Source organism: Ranitomeya imitator, chromosome 10 (genome assembly GCF_032444005.1).
Source record: "Ranitomeya imitator isolate aRanImi1 chromosome 10, aRanImi1.pri, whole genome shotgun sequence".
In the NCBI taxonomy this organism is placed as follows: domain Eukaryota; kingdom Metazoa; phylum Chordata; class Amphibia; order Anura; family Dendrobatidae; genus Ranitomeya; species Ranitomeya imitator.
Window position 1 is genome coordinate 144,077,789 of NC_091291.1, and position 25,648 is coordinate 144,103,436.

Below are 25,648 nucleotides of genomic sequence, written 5' to 3' on the forward strand. Positions count from 1 at the left end.
GATCCCTATAGCCACTAGTGAGGGGGCAATCCCCCCCCCTCACACAAATTTCCAGTAAGGAAAAAGAGTTTACATTCTAAACCTCCTTGATGCAGAATTACATAGTTAGCAAATAGTCTAGTGAGGAATCCTAATTAAAATGCAGGAAGCTTCAGCTTCAAACTGACAAGCAGTAGTGCAACAGGAGGTTTGGCCCCAGTAGTTCTGGAGCCTGGTTCTCTCTTCTACTTCCCAGCTCTCCTTAAACTTGCCATTACATGGCCAAGAGCTCTTTCAACATTTCTTAATTTCTTAGATTATTTGTTGCCAAATAAATTGATCTTGCTCATAGCCGGTGGAAGGCACTCCAGCCGTCGGTCGCTCTGATCGCCATAATCCGGGATAACTGATGGGAAGTGGCTAGCTACTTTGGTCCAGTGGATGGCGGTGTTCGTTCACAGTTCTCAGTGTCTCCCACCCATCTCGTCACACAGAGTCAATGGCGATTATGGGTATGGTTCTGGACAGAGTATGTGGGATGAGGCCCTGGACCTGGACGAACCTAGCATCGATCAAATTAAACCCCTCCCCACTGTCCAGAAATGCAGAAATGTCCACTTTAATTCCACCTACGTGGATTATGGTGGGTAGAAAAAACTGTGTCCTACCCACAGAGGTGATAAGTACACCCAGGTTGCAAACTTCCCCGCAACCCAGGCCATCTAGTTTTTTCCGGTGGTTGCTCACTATGTGGTCAGGAAGGACACGTGCCCACAAAATAGCCCTTTTTACCACAGAAGAAACACTCTCCCCTTTACGCCAGGCAACAGACAATTTACCAGAGTGAGGTGTCACCCCCACCTGCATGGGTTCCTCAGTAGGCTCAGTGCTGACCTCCCTCGACCCTGGACCTCCCGCACACAGCAGTGACTCTCTGTCTCTGGTGAAGACGGCGATCAACCCGGATTGCCAGAGACATGGCTGCATCACGGGAGTCAGGAGTATCATACAGAGTTAAGGCATCCTTCACCCTTACTGTAAGCCCCTCACAGAACTGACTATGGAGTGCAGGGTCTTTCCACTTGGTGTCCGTGGCCCACCTCCAGAACTCAGAGCAATATTCCTCCGCTGGCCGGTCTCCTTGCTGAAGTTGGCGCAGTGTGGACTCGGCTAAGGAGACGCGATCGGAGTCATCATATATAAGGCCCCGTGCCCGAAAAAATCCCTCCACCATCTGAAGCTACTAAGAGTTAGACCGGAGAGAAAACGCCCATGCTTGGGGGCCCTCCTGGAGAAGCACATCCCCACATGCTCCTCTGTACCTGAGGAAACCAAATGTAACCTGGAGTACAGTTTACATTCCTACCGGAACACAGCAAACTTGTCACGGCCCCCAGAGAACCTGTCAGGCAACGTGATCTTGGACTCCACTGCGATTTACCTGAGACGAGATTCCCACACCAGATGTCTTAGGGTGCTTCAAAACAACCGTGCGTAAATCCGCCACCTCCAGACTGAGCTACCGCATTTGCCCTGTCAGAGCAGAGATGGGATCCATCATGGATCAGAAAAAATGGTTATGGTCAGAGCTAATGTCACGACATAGCTGTCGGATGACCTGAGACATCGGGCTCCTTCCCTGTCGCAAACACTAGGGAGTGCCCTAGCTCACCCTCTCCCCCTGGATAGTTCTGAAGGTGAAGATATCGGGGCCTCCACCCTTGCCTTATCTCCTGAATCAGCCCTCCGTCTGCTCTCTTTCCCCACCCAGGGAAGAGGGGCGCTACTGTGCACCGTAGTACACCAACCCGACAAACAAGGCACCACAAGGGTTAACAGAAAACTCCAGGCATACAAAATATTCACGCACATATAACCGGGGAGTGGCGGTAGGGGAATAAACCAAAATAGAGAAGGATAGGGAATTACCACCTTATAAACCAAGCAACAGTCACAGATAACAATCCTTCTCAAATGAACACCTCTTCCTCTTGAAGCCATGCAGCAAATGCTAGCTCTGACAAGGATTTGTATTAGAGCCCAGAGTATAAAAGGGCAAGGAGTGGCTAAATAAGCTCAGCTGAAAACATAGAGATTTCCAATATGGCCGATTAACCCCTGTTCTGCCAGAGGGAATAAACACCATTAAAATGAAGGAGAACTTCTTCTTCTTAGCGCCGAAGTAGGAGCAATCAGATGCTGCAGTCTTCTGGCTCCACACTGTCGCGGTAACCCCGTGACAATGGAGAACTCAACAATGTAGTAGAGTGGTGTGACGGATCGAACAGAGGAAAGTGTGTCGACTTCGCTCACCTCTGGGGAAAGGAGAGAGTGACCCAGGAGTGAAAGGCTCTCTGGCGCCACCACTTACCCCAGGTCAGTCAGGGTACTGAACAAAGGGCAAATAGTCGCCCGAGAGGCTTCCCTTATAGGTACGAGTTATGGAGGAGCTCCCAGTTAGAGGGGATATATATCACCAGTCCAGGCTGGTGATATATATGTAAGCCTTCCAGCCATCACTGCCAGAGTTCTTCATTAACACAGTATGGTATGCTGCCACCATTTCCTTGTTAGAAGTAAGCATTGTCCGAAAATTGGCTTATATCAGGTCAGAAACCAACCCCTCATAGTGTATAATAACCAACCGAGCATGCGGACATGAGGATTCATGAATCGAGATAAGAGCAGCCCAAGATTACAGGCACACTAGAAAGATACAGGTATATATATACAATAATAATAATAATATACAAGTATACAGTCAGGAGAGTAGTACAAGAGTAGGATACAGATAGATTACAATTACTGTGTTATGTAGCATGTGAATCACAGGTCCAAATCTTTGTTAAGTGATTCTCTGGCCGCGTCAGCTAACGGGCCTTCTGCCAGTAGAAAAACTCAGTCGAGAATGAGGAGCTGCCTATTATCCCCTAGGTTTCTCCCTCCCACATGCTGCGCCAGCCCCTGGGCTGTGCATCCTCTCTCCTCCCATATCTGAGAGTATGGTTTTCTGGCCAGAACCGTGGATGCCCATAACTTTCTGCCCGAAGCTCTAAATGGGTCGGCGGCGGCAGCAATGGGTGCTGCTGGATGTTATATGTGCAGGGGGACCAAATACGGCTACTGTATTTCTGGTAGTTATGCTTTATAACTCAATAATGCAAAGTTCTAGAGGTGGCTGCATGGTATGATTTTGTGGGGAAAGAAATGCAGATTCTGATTATGTGCTTGGCTAGGTTCATAGATATTGCATTCTTTTATTTTAAGTCATTTTCTAGATTCAATATCTCAGAGCCTTGTGCTGTTGAGCCTGGGATCTGCAGTGCCAATATGTCTGTGTGTCAGCCTGAGTCTAACAAAGGAAACCAGCTGGCTGGTAAATGCACAAGAGTTCACTCCCCTGTGATAATTGCTGGACTTGGTGCTGGTGGACACAAGGTCTATGGCTTTTGGCGCCCCTGGGGAGAGTTTCAAAGGCATTTTTTGCTTGAGCTAATGAAAAAAAGCCATTGGTCTGCCCTGTCCAAGGAAGTGCCTTCACTGGATAATGAGGTCCCATTGTTTGATTTGTATTGACTTCCCTTTTGGCCTGGAGGAATGTCAAAGGTGCCGGCTGAGTTTGAGAGCAAGGATTTTGGTCCAAACTGTATCTGATAGGGAACTCCATCAGATATCAAAATGATATCAATTAGATATCATTTTCTCATATCTCACAAGTGGCAGATGTACAAAGTAGTGGTAGTAGTAGTAGTAGTGTGAATATTCTGGCGGCATCCAGCCACCTCAGCTGCTCTAAATGGCCAGAGAGGGTGATGTCACTAGTGCGTTACTATGGAAACCGGAGATCCAGAATAGAGGCAGGCAGGAGCCCTTATCACTTTCTCTCCTCATTGGCTGGTTGTTACTGTAGAATCTGCAGCTGCATCCCTCTCCTCCTCCTCCATTATATGTGAACAATTTCAGAAATCCTTCAGGTAATGAGAGGAGATGTGCCCTCTAAGCCTTGAGTGTATTAATAGCAATATTTTAATGAGATTTTTGTTAATTAGAGTGACCAATGGATGGCATGCATGCCCACTGATTGCCATGATTGCCTGTACATAGTGTCTCCTCTGCCAACAGCTGCCAGGGTGGGGACCCACAACACACGACATTCAATATCTCGCTCCTAGCAGAGTCTGCAGTTTTGTCACCTCCCAAGCGAAACTCACATTTCTAGCCACCATGTGTCCAGAGTGCACACCTTCATCTATCAATGTAATGGGATTATGTGGTAGCACGGAGGCTCAGCGGTTAGCACTGCAGCACTGGGATCATGGGTTCAAGTCCCACTAAGGATGATATCTGCAAGGAGTTTGCATGTTCTCCCCGTGTCTGTGTGGGTTTTCTCCGGGTTCTCCGGTTTCCTCCCACACTCCAAAGACATACTGATCGGGAAGGTAGATTGTGAGCTCTATTGGGGGCAGCGATATAGCGCTATATAAGCAATGCATAGTAATAACAATAATGTGGTTTACATCACAGCAGGTGATAAAATGAGATGCTGGGCTGTAATTTGTGACGCTGACATCTAGTGGCCAATGTGGAAACTGCTAAATTTACCAATTTAATGTGCTTTCTAATGATATTTCATTAATAGGAAGCATAACAAGAATATACAGTGGGGTAAATAAGTATTTGCTCCCTTGCTGATTTTGTAAGTTTGCCCACTACCAAAGACATGAACAATCTAAAATCTTGAGGGTAGGTTAATTTTAACATTGAGAGATAGAATATCTATATATATATATAAAGCTGAGTGTATGTACGTATCAAGCCACGCCCACTCCACGTATTTTTTTTCCCTTTAAAATGAACAGTTGCTGTCTGGTTACGGCCTATGTATGTTCCTTCTGTTAAATGCTCCTACAAAGGCTGGTGACAATGTGTGTGTTTGTGTTCACTTATCGGCTTACTGATGAGGGTGTCAGGCTGACACCTTTTCATTGCTAAACATAGAGCCAGGTGTCAATTACAGCTGCTGACACCAAGCCCTAATCCCATTATCTGATGCCACAATGCATCAGCATGAAAAAGGTGGTGTTGAACCAAGAAATTACATCACAAAACTTTTTTTAAATATCTTTATTTAGCTCAAAAAGCATTTATTGCTGTGCAAAACATATGCAAAAACGTGTAAAAAATGCACGTTTTTCCCCGGCGTTTTTCCTGCCAAGAGATGCAAAAACCTTGCAGATATTTCTGCAAGCAAATACTTAATGTGCGCACATAGCCTAATACTCTACAGTAGAGCTGCACTTACTACTCTGCTGGTGCAGTCACTGTGTACATAGATTACATTACTGATAATGAGTTCCATCCTGTATTATACCCCAGAGCTGCACTCACTATTCTGCTGGTGCAGTCACTGTGTACATAGATTACATTACTGATAATGAGTTCCATCCTGTATTATACCCCAGAGCTGCACTCACTATTCTGCTGGTGCAGTCACTGTGTACATACATTACATTACTGATCCTGAGTTACCTCCTGTATTATACTCCAGAGCTGCACTCACTATTCTGCTGGTGCAGTCACTGTATACACACATTACATTACTGATCCTGAGTAACATCCTGTATTATACTCCAGAGCTGCACTCACTATTCTGCTGGTGCAGTCACTGTGTACATACATTACATTACTGATCCTGAGTTCCATCCTGTATTATACCCCAGAGCTGCACTCACTATTCTGCTGGTGCAGTCACTGTGTAGATACATTACATTACTGATCCTGAGTTACCTCCTGTATTATACTCCAGAGCTGCACTCACTATTCTGCTGGTGCAGTCACTGTATACACACATTACATTACTGATCCTGAGTAACATCCTGTATTATACCCCAGAGCTGCACTTCCTATTCTGCTGGTGCAGTCACTGTGTACATACATTACTGATCTTGAGTTACATCCTGTATTATACTCCAGAGCTGCACTCACTATTCTGCTGGTGCAGTCACTGTGTACATACATTACTGATCTTGAGTTACCTCCTGTATTATACTCCAGAGCTGCACTCACTATTCTGCTGGTGCAGTCACTGTATACACACATTACATTACTGATCCTGAGTAACATCCTGTATTATACCCCAGAGCTGCACTTCCTATTCTGCTGGTGCAGTCACTGTGTACATACATTACTGATCTTGAGTTACATCCTGTATTATACTCCAGAGCTGCACTCACTATTCTGCTGGTGCAGTCACTGTGTACATACATTACTGATCTTGAGTTACCTCCTGTATTATACTCCAGAGCTGCACTCACTATTCTGCTGGTGCAGTCACTGTGTACATACATTACTGATCTTGAGTTACCTCCTGTATTATACTCCAGAGCTGCACTCACTATTCTGCTGGTGCAGTCACTGTGTACATACATTACATTACTGATCCTGAGTTACATCCTGTATTATACTCCAGAGCTGCACTCACTATTCTGCTGGTGCAGTCACTGTGTACACACATTACATTACTGATCCTGAGTAACATCCTGTATTATACCCCAGAGCTGCACTTCCTATTCTGCTGGTGCAGTCACTGTGTACATACATTACTGATCTTGAGTTACATCCTGTATTATACTCCAGAGCTGCACTCACTATTCTGCTGGTGCAGTCACTGTGTACATAGATTACATTACTGATCCTGAGTTCCATCCTGTATTATACCCCAGAGCTGCACTCACTATTCTGCTGGTGCAGTCACTGTGTACATACATTACATTACTGATCCTGAGTTACCTCCTGTATTATACTCCAGAGCTGCACTCACTATTCTGCTGGTGCAATCACTGTATACACACATTACATTACTGATCCTGAGTAACATCCTGTATTATACCCCAGAGCTGCACTTCCTATTCTGCTGGTGCAGTCACTGTGTACATACATTACTGATCTTGAGTTACATCCTGTATTATACTCCAGAGCTGCACTCACTATTCTGCTGGTGCAGTCACTGTGTACATACATTACTGATCTTGAGTTACCTCCTGTATTATACTCCAGAGCTGCACTCACTATTCTGCTGGTGCAGTCACTGTGTACATACATTACATTACTGATCCTGAGTTCCATCCTGTATTATACCCCAGAGCTGCACTCACTATTCTGCTGGTGCAGTCACTGTGTACATACATTACATTACTGATCCTGAGTTACATCCTGTATTATACCCCAGAGCTGCACTCACTATTCTGCTGGTGCAGTCACTGTGTACGTAGATTACATTACTGATCCCGAGTTACATCCTGTATTATACTCCAGAGCTGCACTCACTATTCTGCTGGTGCAGTCACCGTGTATATACATTACATTACTGATCCTGAGTTACCTCCTGTATTATACTCCAGAGCTGCACTCACTATTCTGCTGGTGCAGTCACTGTGTACATACATTACATTACTGATCCTGAGTTCCATCCTGTATTATACCCCAGAGCTGCACTCACTATTCTGCTGGTGCAGTCACTGTGTACGTAGATTACATTACTGATCCTGAGTTACATCCTGTATTATACTCCAGAGCTGCACTCACTATTCTGCTGGTGCAGTCACTGTACATACATTACATTACTGACCCTGAGTTACATCCTGTATTATACCCCAGAGCTGCACTCACTATTCTGCTGGTGCAGTCACTGTGTACATACATTACATTACTGACCCTGAGTTACATCCTGTATTATACTCCAGAGCTGCACTCACTATTCTGCTGGTGCAGTCACTGTGTACATACATTACATTACTGATCCTGAGTTCCATCCTGTATTATACCCCAGAGCTGCACTCACTATTCTGCTGGTGCAGTCACTGTGTACATACATTACTGATCTTGAGTTACATCCTGTATTATACTCCAGAGCTGCACTCACTATTCTGCTGGTGCAGTCACTGTGTACATACATTACTGATCTTGAGTTACCTCCTGTATTATACTCCAGAGCTGCACTCACTATTCTGCTGGTGCAGTCACTGTGTACATACATTACATTACTGATCCTGAGTTCCATCCTGTATTATACCCCAGAGCTGCACTCACTATTCTGCTGGTGCAGTCACTGTGTACATACATTACATTACTGATCCTGAGTTACATCCTGTATTATACCCCAGAGCTGCACTCACTATTCTGCTGGTGCAGTCACTGTGTACGTAGATTACATTACTGATCCTGAGTTACATCCTGTATTATACTCCAGAGCTGCACTGACTATTCTGCTGGTGCAGTCACTGTACATACATTACATTACTGATCCTGAGTTACATCCTGTATTATACCCCAGAGCTGCACTCACTATTCTGCTGGTGCAGTCACTGTGTATATACATTACATTACTGATCCTGAGTTACCTCCTGTATTATACTCCAGAGCTGCACTCACTATTCTGCTGGTGCAGTCACTGTGTACATACATTACATTACTGATCCTGAGTTACATCCTGTATTATACCCCAGAGCTGCACTCACTATTCTGCTGGTGCAGTCACTGTGTATATACATTACATTACTGATCCTGAGTTACCTCCTGTATTATACTCCAGAGCTGCACTCACTATTCTGCTGGTGCAGTCAGTGTGTACATACATTACATTACTGATCCTGAGTTCCATCCTGTATTATACCCCAGAGCTGCACTCACTATTCTGCTGGTGCAGTCACTGTGTACGTAGATTACATTACTGATCCCGAGTTACATCCTGTATTATACTCCAGAGCTGCACTCACTATTCTGCTGGTGCAGTCACTGTACATACATTACATTACTGACCCTGAGTTACATCCTGTATTATACCCCAGAGCTGCACTCACTATTCTGCTGGTGCAGTCACTGTGTACATACATTACATTACTGACCCTGAGTTACATCCTGTATTATACTCCAGAGCTGCACTCACTATTCTGCTGGTGCAGTCACTGTGTACATACATTACATTACTGATCCTGAGTTACATCCTGTATTATACCCCAGAGCTGCACTCACTATTCTGCTGGTGCAGTCACTGTGTACATACATTACTGATCCTGAGTTACCTCCTGTATTATACTCCAGAGCTGCACTCACTATTCTGCTGGTGCAGTCACTGTGTACATACATTACATTACTGATCCTGAGTTACATCCTGTATTATACCCCAGAGCTGCACTCACTATTCTGCTGGTGCAGTCACTGTGTACATACATTACTGATCCTGAGTTACCTCCTGTATTATACTCCAGAGCTGCACTCACTATTCTGCTGGTGCAGTCACTGTGTACGTAGATTACATTACTGATCCTGAGTTACATCCTGTATTATACCCCAGAGCTGCACTCACTATTCTGCTGGTGCAGTCACTGTGTATATACATTACATTACTGATCCTGAGTTACCTCCTGTATTATACTCCAGAGCTGCACTCACTATTCTGCTGGTGCAGTCACTGTGTACATACATTACATTACTGATCCTGAGTTACATCCTGTATTATACTCCAGAGCTGCACTCACTATTCTGCTGGTGCAGTCACTGTGTACATACATTACATTACTGATCCTGAGTTACATCCTGTATTATACCCCAGAGCTGCACTCACTATTCTGCTGGTGCAGTCACTGTGTACATACATTACTGATCCTGAGTTACCTCCTGTATTATACTCCAGAGCTGCACTCACTATTCTGCTGGTGCAGTCACTGTGTACATACATTACATTACTGATCCTGAGTTACATCCTGTATTATACCCCAGAGCTGCACTCACTATTCTGCTGGTGCAGTCACTGTGTACATACATTACTGATCCTGAGTTACCTCCTGTATTATACTCCAGAGCTGCACTCACTATTCTGCTGGTGCAGTCACTGTGTACGTAGATTACATTACTGATCCTGAGTTACATCCTGTATTATACCCCAGAGCTGCACTCACTATTCTGCTGGTGCAGTCACTGTGTACATACATTACATTACTGACCCTGAGTTACATCCTGTATTATACCCCAGAGCTGCACTCACTATTCTGCTGGTGCAGTCACTGTGTACATACATTGCTGATCCTGAGTTACCTCCTGTATTATACTCCAGAGCTGCACTCACTATTCTGCTGGTTCAGTCACTGTGTACATACATTACTGACCCTGAGTTACATCCTGTATTATACCCCAGCGCTGCACTCACTATTCTGCTGGTGCAGTCACTGTGTACATACATTACTGATCCTGAGTTACCTCATGTATTATACTCCAGAGCTGCACTCACTATTCTGCTGGTGCAGTCACTGTGTACACACATTACATTACTGATCCTGAGTAACATCCTGTATTATACCCCAGAGCTGCACTTCCTATTCTGCTGGTGCAGTCACTGTGTACATACATTACATTACAGATCCTGAGTTACATCCTGTATTATACTCCAGAGCTGCACTCACTATTCTGCTGGTGCAGTCACTGTGTACATACATTACATTACTGATCCTGAGTTACATCCTGTATCTCTTTTTATTATAAAAGTACAAAACAAAACTTACAGGCAAAACTTAGACAAACTCAATAACAAAACAAATTATTTACAATCCCCAAAAAGTCCAATGTCCAGCAGATTTATACAAACAAAATGTTCCTCCATTTCATTAATACCCCCAGCAAGGGAAGAGACCTCAACCTATATCCTTTTTCCCCTCATACACACATACCCACGCATTCATCCCTAGAAAAAAAAACAAGTCGGCCAACTGCCCTAAACAAAGTAAATAGGCCACCTGGCCGAAACTTAATCATATATTTTTATATATTTTTTATTTTCTATATTTTTTTTTTTTTTTTTTTCCTCCTAAACTATACCACCACCATTCCCCCAAAGGTCCCACGAAAGTTTGTGGCCTATCACACCAGGTCCCACGAGAGTTTGTGGCCTTTCCTATACAGCAAGGTCCATAAAAGTTTATGGCCTTTTTTTCATCTTCTTGGCATCCCGCCGGACGTCCATTCTCCAACACCCATCCCCCCACCCCCCAAGAAACCCCCCACCCCACCTAAACTAAATCCCCCCTATACGCATCATAATTTGTACACATGTAACATATATATATATATACAACCTTATAACATATATCAATAATAACATAATAATAATAACCAGTACACACCTTAACCATGACCAAAAAACAGGCCCAAGTTCAATGCTTGCAAGCCCTATACCCAGGTTACCAATTACAAAACAAAAATCTGTAAGTGAGGGTTACAGCCCACCACCAGGAACTGGAGACCAGAGGCTCTCACCCTAATCTACCGCACATCACCCTGACCCTCCCTAACAACACAAAAGAGAAAATCCTGTCCCTATAGCCCTACCAATCTCTCCCTACCTGCCCCTACCGGTCCCTCACTGACCCTCACTACCAACCTAATACTAACTACCTGTCCCTAAAGACTGTCCCTATCTGTCCCTACACATCTATCTGACCCTACAAAATAAAGATAAAAGGATAAAACTCAACCCTATCACAGGCACACAGAACCTAACTATTCCTAGGGCACATTAAAGGAGAAACCCCTCCATAGAAGAGAGGCCCTCCCTGCACCCAGCCTCTCAAACTCCAGCAAGCGCACTTTTGCCAGGTCACCCAGGATGTTCCTAATCACCTCTTCCCTGGGGAGGACTTTCCGCTGAGTAGACACTAGACACCGTGCATTCCACGTGTGGAACCTAGTTACTAAACTAACTAAGAAAACAGTGCCCCGATCTCGGCCATCAAGGGACCTGAATGCCCCATAGGCCCACTCCGCATAGGAAAGGCCTGCCAGCCTGGGCCAGCCAATGGAAGCACCCACCCTGCTATAGACCTCTGTATTAAAGGGACACCGAAGCAGGAAATGCTCCATGCTTTCAAGCATGCCGCCACACTCCTCGCGGGGACAATCCCGGTCATCAGAGCGTCTGCACTTCAGGTTGTCCCTCACATACAGCTTCCCATGGAAGCAGCGCCAAGCCAAGTCCCAAAACTTCAAGGGGATCCGCTTAGAGTTCAATAACCCGAGCCCCACCTCCAGATCCCAGCTTGGGCAATCCCTGAGCGCCAGGGGCTTCTGAAAGTGGGTCAACAGGACCCTATTGTCAAGAAACCTTCTCAACATGGTCCTGATCTCCCACACTCCCAGACCCCACCGACGGATCACCTTCAGAACCGGGGTAGCATAAGCCGGAAGATGCCCATGAGGTGTACGAAGGTCCTTCACCTGCCCTCCTGTCTCCCATTCCTGGAAGAAAGGCTGAAACCACCCCCTACAGGAGAATACCCACAGAGGAGCCCTCTCTAACCAGAGGTTGGCGATGTTTGCCTTAAGAAAGGTGTTTACTAGAAACACCACTGGGTTGACCATACCCAACCCTCCTAGTCTCCTCGTGCGGTACGTGACCTCCCTCTTGATTAGGTTCAGCCTATTTCCCCATAATAATTGGAAAAACAGGCTGTAAACCCGTGTCCAAAGAGGCTCTGGCAAGATGCAGACGCTGCCCAGATATATTAGCAAAGGAAGCAAATAGCCCTTGGCAAGACTAACCCTTTCCCTTAGGGTCAAAGACCAACCCTTCCACTGATTCACCTTCTGAGCGGCAATCTTAAGTCTGCCCTCCCAGTTTTGCTGGGGATAGTCCCCCGGGCCGAAACTGATGCCTAATATTTTTGCTGTGGCCTGAGGCCCTGGAAGGGTGTCCGGGAGATCAAAACTTGGATCTCCCCCTCCCAGCCAGAGACTCTCACACTTGTCCCGGTTGATCATGGATCCGGATGCCACCGAGTAGCGTTCAACCTCAGACATCACCCAATCTGCCTCCTCTCTCGAGTATACAAAAAGGGAAACATCGTCAGCGTACGCCACTACCCTCAAGGCGGCCTCAGGATCCGCCTGGTCCATCCCGACTCCCACCAACGGTCCACGCTCCACCCTCCTTAAAAGGGGGTCGATCGCAAACACGTATAACAGTGGGCTCAGAGGACAGCCCTGGCGGACACCAGACCTCACCTCAAAAGGGTGTCCGACCCAACCGTTCACGAGCGGAAAAGTCTCTGCCCCATTGTATAAAACTCTCAACCAATCAACAAACCTCCCAGGCAGACCATATCTCAGAAGGACGGACCAGAGGTACTCATGGTTAACCCGGTCAAAGGCCTTCGCCTAATCTAAGGACAGCAAGTACCCCTTCCAGTGACCTGCCCTGCCCTGCTCCACTGCCTCCCGGACACCGAGCACAGCACTAAATGTACTGCGGCCTGGAACAGAGCAGTGCTGGGCCCCCGAAAGGAGCCGGGGCGCAAACTGCACCAACCGATTAAAAAGCACCTTTGCCAGAACCTTTCGGTCCGTATTGAGAAGCGCTATGGGACGCCAATTCTCAATACGGGACGAGTCTTTACCCTTTGACAGGATAATCAGGGCTGACTTCCTCATTGAACTAGGCAGAATGTCCGAGGAGAGACACTCATTAAACATCTCAGTCAAGAGAGGGACCAAAGAGTCCCTAAAAGTCTTGTAGAACTCGGATGTTAAGCCATCCGGACCGGGCGACTTTTTGGGCCGGAGCCCATCAATCGCCCGTCTCACTTCCTCTTCCCTGATTGCTTCTGTCAAAACATGAAGAGAGGGGTCATCCCCTGGCTCAGGGATGGTTTCAGTCAGGAAAGCCGACATCTCATCTCGATCAGGATCTCTCCTCCCCAAGAGGTGCAAGTAGAAGGATCTGACCACCTCCAGAATCCCCGATTTGGATCTGTTCAGGGACCCCGTACTGTCAATCAGTCCTCTCACCATCTTACAATTCACTGACAACCTGCAGTTTCTGTAAGGGTCGGGCGAGCGGTACCTCCCGAAATCCCTCTCAAAAACCAAGGATGTGTGCCTATCATACTGGCACCCCTTGAGCAAGGTCTTCACCCTGGAGATTTCCTCTCGGTCCCCTCCAGTCGAGACGAGTTGCTCGAGTTTCCTCCCCAGCTCCCGATACAGGCGGTACCTGTTCAGGCCCCTGAGGCTCGAGAGCTGACGGAAGAACCCCGCGACCCTTCTTTTGAAGATCTCCCACCACTCAGACTTACTGCTACAAAGACCCAAGAGAGGTACCTGGCTCTGAAGAAATTCCTCAAAGGACTGTCTTACTTCCGCCTCTTCCAGAAGGGACGAATTCAGCTTCCATAGGCCTCTCCCCATGCGGGGGGTCTCTGTAACATTCAAATTAAAGAAAATGAAACAGTGATCGGAGAACTCCACCTCAACAGCGGACACTGCAGAAGAGACGGCTTCCTCCTTTAAAAAAAACCTATCTATCCTAGACCTACTGCTTCCCCTAAAAAAGGTGAAACCCCCGTGACCTGGGGTGTGCCGGATGTGGACATCCACCAGGCGAGCTTCGCTTACTATGCTATTCAAGGCTACGCTATCATAAGCCAGCCGGTCTCCGGGGCCTCCCCTATCACGGAGTCTGGTTACAGTATTAAAATCCCCACCGAAGACCACCTGCCGGCTTGTAAAAAGATAGGGCTTGATCCTCAGGAAGAGACATTTACGGTCCCACTTAGATTGCGGGCCATAGATATTGATGAGCCGAAGCTCCTGTCCCCTCATGAAGACGTCAAGGACCAAACATCTCCCCATTTCTACCTCAATCACCCGTCTGCATTCCACCTCCGCGGTCTTAAAAAGGACCGCTACCCCGCTATACGGCTCGGCCGCAAGAGACCAGTATGAGGGCCCACTCCTCCATTCCCTCTTTGCTTTGTAGATGGACCCCAGGTCCGTTAGTCTGGTCTCCTGCAAAAATAAAATATCAGCCTCAACCCGGGTGAAAAAATCAAAGGCCGTAAATCTAGCCGTATCTGACTTTATGCTGGCGACATTAATTGACGCCAGAGTCAACGGGGTAGGTTCCGCCATCATGGGTGATTGAGTTAGATGGCCTGTTTTTTAACCGTACCCCCTGATTTCCTCTTCCCCTCTGAGGAGGAGCCCGACTCACCCCTCCTCTTTAAAGACACCGAGGTGTCCATATCCTCCTTTACAGTACTGGACTTCCCAGAAATACATTCCTCGCCCCTGGACCCCGAGGTAGTCCCTCCTCCAGAGGAGTGTGAATCCCCCGGAGGACAGACCTCACCACTCCCCAAAGGCACCCCAGATGTTGCGTCCAGCCCCTCACCCCCGACCTCCGACACAGCAGAGTCATCGAGGGCTTGGAACCGGTTGGAGAGGGGGACCAGAGGGGAGTCGGCGAGCCCTTCCGTAGGCACCCCAGTGGCCAGGGGGGGGGGCTTAGATTTTTTAGCCTTGTTCTTCTTCTTCTTCCGACTCTTACCGGTACGATTGTCACCCGTTTTTTTAGGCTGCTCCACCACCTCTTCATCCAGACTTTCATACTGGGAAGAGTTATCAGAAGCAGCCAACTCCTCCCTCTCCATCCTCCGGATCTCCTCGCTCACCGCCTTCTCCCCCAGGGCCTCAGAGGCTTCGGCTGCCGCGTCCAGGCTGGGGGCAGTCATCACCCCAGTTGCCTGAGGCTTATCCTGCCCCCTGCCCTTACGGCGCCTCACCTGTTGCCACTGGTGGGCAGATGTACCAGCCTCGCCTTTCCTCACTGACCCCTCAGCTCCCCCCACGCCTCCACCCTCAGCCCCAGCAGAAGTTCCACCACCAGGGACCCCCCCGGGGCTCCCCCCTGCCGGGCCAGAGATGGTGCTGGAAAAGGAACGGGGGCAGCGGCTATACGGGTGACCTAGGTCACCACACAGGTGACACCTAATGTCACCACAGGCTGCGGCAAGATGGCCTACCCCGCCACACAAGGCACATTTCTGCACCTTGCAGCCTGCGCTGAAGTGGCGGGGATCACCGCACCTGTGGCAGACCTTCGGTTGCCCCTGGTAGAAGATCTGGATTCTGTCCCTCCCCAGAAATGCTGAGGAGGGGATGTGGGTGACCGTACCTCCTGAAACCTTCAACTTTACCATGAAGGTCCAGCCCCCTGACCAAATGCCAAACTCGTCCCTATTTTTCTTAGGGACCTCGGTGACTTCCCCATAACGGGAAAGCCACGTCATTATGTCGACCCCAGAGAGTGACTCGTTACCTGTCAGAACGGTCACCCTCTTTACACTATTTTGACGAGACACCGCCTGCACGGCAAAGTCTCGCCAGCCGGGCTCCCCCTTTGCCAGTTCAAAATTCGACCAGAAAAGCTCCAAGCCCTCCGGCCGAACAAAACTGACATCGAAGAAGGAGGTGCCAAACAGATGAATCAGGGCAAAGATGTCCGTTGCCCTGAAGTCCATCTTCAGAAGGAGCTCCACAACCCTCGCTGTTGGCGGGCACGCTTCACTGCCCCTCCACCGAAGACGGACCACATTCCGCCTGGCCACCCCCTGCCCAGCTGTCGGGAGGGACCAAACCGTTTCCCCTTCCCTTTTATCTTGGAAGGCAGCCAGGCCGTGTCTATCCAGCCAAAAGGCCAAGTCCACCACTCTTCCCTCTACTTCGATCGTCCGTTCTCCCTTTCTGAGGGCCTCCAGGAAACGGTGCCGCAAGACGCTATCCCTGAGGTCCAGAAGCGAGGAAACCCCTTGACTAGACGCCGAGGCTCCAGCCACCACCCCCGAATAACTCAGAGGACCTGTGGCCGGGGGGGGGGCAGATGGACCGGCCCCCTCCCCCCTTCTCCCACTACCATCAGACACCGTACTCACACTTGCCACGATATTCACACTTGCCACCTCAGACGCACTACCACTCGCATCCTCAACCACAGACACTTCCATACCCACACCCTCCTCATCCACTCCATCAGTCACCGCACTCTCACTCACATGCACACTGGGGTCAGTATTATTTTGCCTCACCTTTTGGGTATTTCCAGGTTTTGTTTTCCCACTGCTACCGCCACCTACTGGTGGCATCTTCCCTGCTGGGGGGTTTGGAACACACAGCGCTGCTGTCCCTTTAAGAGTCCTGCTGCCATTGGTTTTAAGCAGCACTGTCTGACTTTCCACCACAGCAGGCACAGAGCTTCCTCCCTCACTGGCAGGTAGGAAGTCAGGAGCAGACCCGCCTCCAGCTCCATCCTGCCTTGTGGCCAGAGCCCCCACCGCAGGTAAGCCCCCCGACACAGGGGACCCCGCCAGGCAGGCGCCCTTGCTGCTATCTGCTGCAGCTGCAGTTCCTGCACCATTGCTGACCGCAGCTAAAACCATTTTTTTTTCTTTGGCTTGGGAAGCCACGCCCCCAGCCTTCAGCTGCACAGCACAGCTATCCAAAGCTGCTCCTACATGGGCAGCGGGTGCCGAGGAGGCCACGCCCCCTGAGACCGGCCGCAGCGGGACCCCCAGAGCCGATCCAGAGCTGGATCCACCCCCAGGAATCCCCCCAGTGGTACCAGTCCCCCGAGGCACAGCACCCCCCACCACCACACCCTGGGCCACAAACAGCCTGGCCACAGCAACTCCAGCGGATGGCCCCAGGCTAGGCCACTCCCCCTCAGCATCCACCAGCGGCGGTGCCCCCAATGCAGGAGACCCCGACTTCTCCGCAGACCCCGCCAGGGGAGCTTCCACCACTTTCTTTTTATGAGCCTGCTCTGCTGGAGCCGCAGGCCCCTCACCCTTTACTTTACTAGGTGCCTGGGTCCCCAGAAGCGATCCAGCTTTAACGGATCCGTAAGTGGGGGACCCGGACACCCCAGCGCTCACCGCCGGAGATGCGGTCCCGGCTGTCACTCTCCTGCCCACCACTGGGCCACCCTCCACATCATGCTCCATATCAGACACATCACTACCCCCTCCATTACCACAAACAGAGGCAGCGCCCTGCGTGTCATGGCCTGTAATCTCCCCGCTCCCTCGCTGCGGACCCACAACAGAGGCCGAGCCGGGGTGGGTAGCGGGTGCCGCACAGCGGGACCGGGGGGCCCCAGAGAGGGGGACATACACGAATTTCTGCACAGTTGATGTTTTCTGCTTATTCCTCTTCTTAGCCTTTCTCTTCATCCCCCTCCTGGTTGCCTCGTCCTCGCAGATCTCATCCCCGAACCTCAGCTGGTTAAAACGGACCGGGGACTCGATCTGCCGGATCTGCTGCATGACGAGGCAGCCCCCCTCACTGCTACTACCACCATCCTCATCCTCCCCCTCGCTCCCGCTGTCCCCCGAAGGGCCAGAATCTGACGGGAGAGCCACCTGCTCGGGGGCTATCCCGCTATGCGACGCCTGGAGATCTCTTACCAGGCCACCAGATGGTGGGTAGGGCACGACCTCCTCCTCGCATTCCTCTTCCTCATCATCCTCCTCCACCACCTCCTCCACCATCTGGCCAGAGCTCCGTGACCCCTCCAGAGCCCCACCGGCCATGGCTCTGAACCGGTCATCGTTCTCCAGCTTTTCACGGAAGGGCCCGCTGCCATCCAGGATCTCACATCTCCGGCTTTCCAGGTCTTGTATGGATTTTTTGATCTTCTTGACCGCGGCGGATAGCTCGGCCTTCTTATTACCGGAGGCCCTGTCAGACCTCTCCTTAGCTACCCTCAACTCCCCCCAGAGGGATTTTAGTTTCCTTGAGGCGTCCTCATACTCGCAGAGGTGCGCATGGACGCGGGAACCATAGCCCAGGGCGGATTCTCTAGCCGCCTTGGTGCCCCAACCAAGAGGCACCGCTGCAGCACCCCTGCTCGTACTAGGCCTACCTCCGGGGGAAGGAGCCGCCGCGGCCTCAGGGGTCCTCCGGGTCTTCATGTTGGATCCTTGGCCAGATCTTGTGACCCTAGCCGGAGTTGGAGTCCTCCCACCCCCCGCCGACTTGGACAGGGAGGTGGGAGCCGGGGGCCCAGCCCCGGAGGCCAGTCCCAAAATGAGCCTTCTTTCCTGGGAAGGGGGCAGACAAAAAGTCCTGGATGGAAAACTTTACCTCCCTTCCCAGGAGCTCTCTCTAGGCAGCACACAGACCACACGGCAAACAGGCTCCGCCTCTTCCTGTATGACACTCCAGAGCTGCACTCACTATTCTGCTGGTGCAGTCACTGTGTACATACATTACATTACTGATCCTGAGTTACATCCTGTATTATACCCCAGAGCTGCACTCACTATTCTGCTGGTGCAGTCACTGTGTACATACATTACATTACTGATCCTGAGTTACATCCTGTATTATACTCCAGAGCTGCACTCACTATTCTGCTGGTGCAGTCACTGTGTACATACATTACATTACTGATCCTGAGTTACCTCCTGTATTATACTCCAGAGCTGCACTCACTATTCTGCTGGTGCAGTCACTGTGTACATACATTACATTACTGATCCTGAGTTACATCCTGTATTATACCCCAGAGCTGCACTCACTATTCTGCTGGTGCAGTCACTGTGTACATACATTACATTACTGATCCTGAGTTACATCCTGTATTATACTCCAGAGCTGCACTCACTATTCTGCTGGTGCAGTCACTGTGTACATACATTACATTACTGATCCTGAGTTACATCCTGTATTATACTCCAGAGCTGCACTCACTATTCTGCTGGTGCAGTCACTGTGTACATACATTACATTACTGATCCTGAGTTACATCCTGTATTATACCCCAGAGCTGCACTCACTATTCTGCTGGTGCAGTCACTGTGTACATACATTACATTACTGATCCTGAGTTACATCCTGTATTATACTCCAGAGCTGCACTCACTATTCTGCTGGTGCAGTCACTGTGTACATACATTACATTACTGATCCTGAGTTACATCCTGTATTATACTCCAGAGCTGTACTCACTATTCTGCTGGTGCAGTCACTGTGTACATACATTACATTACTGATCCTGAGTTACATCCTGTATTATACTCCAGAGCTGTACTCACTATTCTGCTGGTGCAGTCACTGTGTACATACATTACATTACTGATCCTGAGTTACATCCTGTATTATACTCCAGAGCTGCACTCACTATTCTGCTGGTGCAGTCACTGTGTACATACATTACATTACTGATCCTGAGTTACATCCTGTATTATACTCCAGAGCTGCACTCAGTATTCTGCTGGTGCAGTCACTGTGTACATACATTACATTACTGATCCTGAGTTACATCCTGTATTATACTCCAGAGCTGCACTCACTATTCTGCTGGTGCAGTCACTGTGTACATACATTACATTACTGATCCTGAGTTACCCCCTGTATTATACTCCAGAGCTGCACTCACTATTCTGCTGGTGCAGTCACTGTGTACATACATTACATTACTGATCCTGAGTTACATCCTGTATTATACTCCAGAGCTGCACTCAGTATTCTGCAGGCTTCAGGTGTAAACTTACAAGATTTCCCTTCTTGTTCAGTGTCTACACAGATCTTGCTCTGGTGATTTGCATTCTGGGAAGTGTCTTCTTTACATGGTTGATAAAAGTATGCAATGGTTAAACCCCATTTAACTCTCCGCCTGCCGTTCTCCACTTTGTCACCTTCTCAGCAGGTCTGGCGCTGCTCCAAGGTCAGAGAGATATTGTCACCTGGGATATTTTTACTAGTGCATTCATTAGGGTGTTCCGTACCTCCACCCTAAATGTGTCATTCTCCGCACAGCACGCCATATATAAGGAGGAGGACACTGCTGAGTGGCATTATACCGCAGAGGAGCATCACATGAAGGTAATATCTAAGGTCGGTCTATTATGTTAATCCAAAAAAATTAGGCAGTTGGGATTTGACTTCCCATTTTTTTGGCTTTATTGGATAAGGTTAGATATTTACAGTTGCAGATTTTGTTCCCCATTAAACCATATAATTTATATTCTGTTAATTTACTATTTCTTATTTATCCATCTATAAAAAATGTATTGCTTTTCCTATCCACCTAAAGTTTTCCTTCTCTTTCATTTTCCTTCTTGCTTACTTCTTTGCTTTTCCTTTCCTTTTGTTTTTTCCTTCCTTCCTCCCTTCCTCCTTTCTTTCCTTCCTCCTTTCTTTCCTTCCTCCCTTCTTTCCTTCCTCCCTTCTTTCCTTCCTTCCTCTCTGTATATATTAGGTGGATGGGCATCTTGTAAATGTGACGATGTGCTGAGTCTTTATAACATCACCAGGAATCCTTGGAGCAGAGATGATGTCTGGCAGAATTATTCCACCTTATTAATGACACCTCTGACCTGTCCCAGTGTAGCCGCCTGTTCCCTGTATGTTCTCACCATACATATAGGAGGGTGATCCAGAACCAGGTGCCCACACAAGGATAAAGGAGCTGTGCACTGTGCTGTGAGGAGAGGAGCTGTAGCATCTTACCATTGTTCTGTGAGGAGAGGAGCTGCAGCATCTTATCACTGTGCTGTGAGGAGAGGAGCTGTAGCATCCTATCACTGTGCTGTGAGGAGAGGAGCTGCAGCATCTTACCATTGTTCTGTGAGGAGAGGAGCTGCAGCATCTTACCACTGTGCTGTGAGGAGAGGAGCTGCAGCTTCTTACCATTGTGCTGTGAGGAGAGGAGCTGTAGCATCATATCATTGTTCTGTGAGGAGAGGAGCTGTAGCATCCTATCACTGTGCTGTGAGGAGAGGAGCTGTAGCATCATATCATTGTTCTGTGAGGAGAGGAGCTGTAGCTTCTTACCATTGTGCTGTGAGGAGACGAGCTGTAGCATCCTATCACTGTGCTGTGAGAACAGGAGCTGCAGCTTCTTACCATTGTTCTGTGAGGAGAGGAGCTGTAGCTTCCTATCACTGTGCTGTGAGGAGAGGAGCTGTAGCATCATATCATTGTTCTGTGAGGAGACGAGCTGTAGCATCCTACCATTGTTCTGTGAGGAGACGAGCTGTAGCTTCTTACCATTGTTCTGTGAGGAGACGAGCTGTAGCTTCCTATCACTGTGCTGTGAGGAGAGGAGCTGCAGCATCCTACCATTGTGCTGTGAGGAGAGGAGCTGTAGCATCCTACCATTGTTCTGTGAGGAGACGAGCTGTAGCATCCTACCATTGTTCTGTGAGGAGACGAGCTGTAGCATCCTACCATTGTTCTGTGAGGAGAGGAGCTGTAGCATCCTACCATTGTTCTGTGAGGAGACGAGCTGTAGCATCCTACCATTGTTCTGTGAGGAGACGAGCTGTAGCTTCTTACCATTGTTCTGTGAGGAGAGGAGCTGTAGCATCCTACCATTGTTCTGTGAGGAGAGGAGCTGCAGCTTCCTACCATTGTGCTGTGAGGAGAGGAGCTGCAGCTTCCTATCATTGTGCTGTGAGGAGAGGAGCTATAGCATCCTACCATTGTCCTGTGAGGAGACGAGCTGTAGCATCCTACCATTGTGCTGTGAGGAGAGGAGCTGCAGCTTCCTATCATTGTGCTGTGAGGAGAGGAGCTGTAGCATCCTACCATTGTGCTGTGAGGAGAGGAGCTGTAGCATCCTATCATTGTTCTGTGAGGAGAGGAGCTGCAGCTTCCTACCATTGTCCTGTGAGGAGAGGAGCTGTAGCATCCTATCACTGTGCTGTGAGGTGAGGAGCTGTAGCATCCTACCATTGTTCTGTGAGGAGAGGAGCTGTAGCATCCTATCATTGTTCTGTGAGGAGAGGAGCTGTAGCATCCTACCATTGTTCTGTGAGGAGAGGAGCTGTAGCATCCTACCATTGTTCTGTGAGGAGAGGAGCTGCAGCTTCCTATCACTGTGCTGTGAGGAGAGGAGCTATAGCATCCTATCATTGTTCTGTGAGGAGAGGAGCTGCAGCATCCTACCATTGTTCTGTGAGGAGACGAGCTGTAGCATCCTACCATTGTTCTGTGAGGAGAGGAGCTGTAGCATCCTACCATTGTTCTGTGAGGAGAGGAGCTGTAGCATCCTATCACTGTGCTGTGAGGAGAGGAGCTGTAGCATCCTATCACTGTGCTGTGAGGAGAGGAGCTGTAGCATCCTACCATTGTTCTGTGAGGAGACGAGCTGCAGCTTCTTACCATTGTTCTGTGAGGAGAGGAGCTGTAGCATCCTACTCATTGTGCTGTGAGGAGAGGAGCTGTATTTTGATTGCCACCAGCTCATTAATTTCTTCTTGCTCTGTTGGCACACACGCAGTATTCACTACTGAAGGGCATTCAATGAAAGATTACGTGTTGAAACCAGTGCCAGAGTCAGGATGGACTTTGTGGGTGGAGTTTGTACGGCCCCTGAAGGATGGTAGAAATATAAATGGCCCTTGGCAGAAAAAAAGATTCCCCACCCCTGGTTTGCATGGTCCACAACACATGGTCCACAACACATGGTCCACAACACATGGTCTACAAGGTCCAAAATACATGAACTACAATACATGGTCTACAAGGTCCACAATACATGGTCTACAACACATGATCTACAATACATGGTCTACATGGTCCACAATACATGGTCCACGATACATGGTCAAGAATACATGGTCTAAAATACATGGTCTAAAATACATGGTCTAAAATACATGGTCTACAACACATGGTCTATATTGTCCACAATACATAGTTTAGAATACATAGCCAAGAACACATGGTCTACAACATATGGTCTACAACAGTGTTCCCCAACTCCAGTCCTCAAGGCCCACCAATAGGTCGTGTTTCAGAATTTTCTTAGTATTGTACATGTGATAATTGCATCACATGTACAATACAAAGGAAATCATGAAAACATGATCTGTTGGTGGGCCTTGAGGACTGGAGTTGGGGAACACTGGTCTACAAGATCGACAATACATGGTCTACAATACATGGCCTACAGTACTTGGTTTACATGGTCCACAATACATGGTCTACAATATATGGCCTACAGTACTTGGTTTACATGGTCCACAATACATGGTCCACTATACATGGTCTACAATACATGGTCTACAATACATGGTCTACATGGTCTACAATTAGTGATGAGCGAGTATACTCATTACTCAAGATTTCCCGAGCATGCTCGGGTGATCTCTGATTATTTGTGAGTGCTCGGAGATTTAGTTTTCATCGCCTCAGCTGCATGATTTGTGGCTGCTAAACAGGCTGAATACATGTGGGAATTCCCTAACAAACAGGTAACCCCCACATGTATTCAGTCTGTCTAGCAGTCGCAATTCATGCAGCTGCGGCAACGAAAACGAAATCTCCCAGCACATCCAAATACTCGGAGATCATGCGAGCATGCTCGGGAAAACCCGAATAACGAGTACACTCGCTCATCACTATCTACAATACATGGTCTACAATACATGGTCTACATGGTGGCTTTGGCCGATTCGCAGGTTGTGTGGCCATAGAACTTTATGTTACAGAGCAACACAGTGAAGGTGAATGTGTTCACATAGGTCCACCAGGTACCATCACCAAGAGAAGTCTCCAAAACTCCAACAGGTACAACTTTAAGTGGCTTGTGTCATTGTGGTTGTGGCGCCCTGCAGATCCCAGTATGACCCCATTCACCTGCTGAGATGAAGCAATGGCGCAGAGATCCGTGGCCATTTGGTTTGTGGCGCAGTCCCAGGTGCGGGTTCTCTGTCTCTTCTGCTGCGTCTATGCGTGATTGAAGGTGTATCCACTTCGCCCAAACTGGATGGTTTCTGGATTCTCTGCACTAAGGTGAAAGTGAGCGAAAGTTTAGGCGGTAGGTGAGGTGGCAGCTCTGGTGGTAGGTGAGGGGGCAGCTCTGGTGGTAGGTGAGGCGGCAGCTCTGGCGGTTGGTGAGGCGGCAGCTCTGGCGGATGGTGAGGTGGCAGCTCTGGCGGTTGGTGAGGCGGCAGCTCTGGCGGTAGGTGAGGCGGCAGCTCTGGCGGTAGGTGAGGCAGCAGCTCTGGCGGTTGGTGAGGCGGCAGCTCTGGCGGTAGGTAAGCCGGCAGCTCTGGCGGTAGGTGAGGCGACAGCTCTGGCGGTGAGGCGGCAGCTCTGGCGGTAGGTGAGGCGGCAGCTCTGGCGGTTGGTGAGGCAGCAGCTATGGCGGTAGGTGAGGCGGCAACTCTGACGGTTGGTGAGGCGGCAGCTCTGGGGGTAGGTGAGGCGGCAGCTCTGGCGGTAGGTGAGGCGGCAGCTCTGGTGGTAGGTGAGGTGGCAGCTCTGGCGGTAGGTGAGGTGGCAGCTCTGGCGGTAGGTGAGGCGGCAGCTCTGGCGGTTGGTGAGGCGGCAGCTCTGGCGGTTGGTGAGGCGGCAGCTCTGGCGGTTGGTGAGGCGGCAGCTCTGGCGGTTGGTGAGGCGGCAGCTCTGGCGGTTGGTGAGGCGGCAGCTCTGGTGGTAGGTGAGGCGGCAGCTCTGGCGGTAGGTGAGGTGGCAGCTCTGGCGGTAGGTGAGGGGGCAGCTCTGGTCGTAGGTGAGGCGGCAGCTCTGGCGGTTGGTGAGGCGGCAGCTCTGGCGGTAGGTGAGGCAGCAGCTCTGGCGGTTGGTGAGGTGGCAGCTCTGACGGTAGGTGAGGCGGCAGCTCTAGCGGTAGGTGAGGCGGCAGCTCTGGCGGTTGGTGAGGCGGCAGCTCTGGCGGTAGGTGAGGCGGCAGCTCTGGCGGTAGGTGAGGCGGCAGCTCTGGCGGTTGGTGAGGCGGCAGCTCTGACGGTAGGTGAGGCGGCAGCTCTAGCGGTAGGTGAGGCGGCAGCTCTGGTGGTAGGTGAGGCGACAGCTCTGGCGGTAGGTGAGGCGG

General features: G+C 49.3%; 1 protein-coding gene across 10 annotated transcripts in view; it reads left to right on the forward strand.

The window, feature by feature from the left end:
* The window catches only part of LOC138651944 (surfactant protein C-like), a 139,723-nt gene that overhangs the window by 105,309 nt on the left and 8,766 nt on the right, over nt 1-25,648 (forward strand). For 2 of the 10 annotated variants that reach the window (XM_069742569.1, XM_069742570.1), the window contains exon 2: nt 20,510-20,688. The exons of 1 other annotated variant lie outside the window; for it this stretch is intronic. The gene's annotated coding sequence lies outside the window, so the exon portion shown is untranslated. Of the gene's footprint in view, nt 1-17,049; nt 17,141-20,509; nt 20,701-25,648 lie in introns of those variants that run through there. 7 more of the 10 variants (XM_069742568.1, XM_069742574.1, XM_069742571.1 and 4 more) reach the window with 7 other exon arrangements.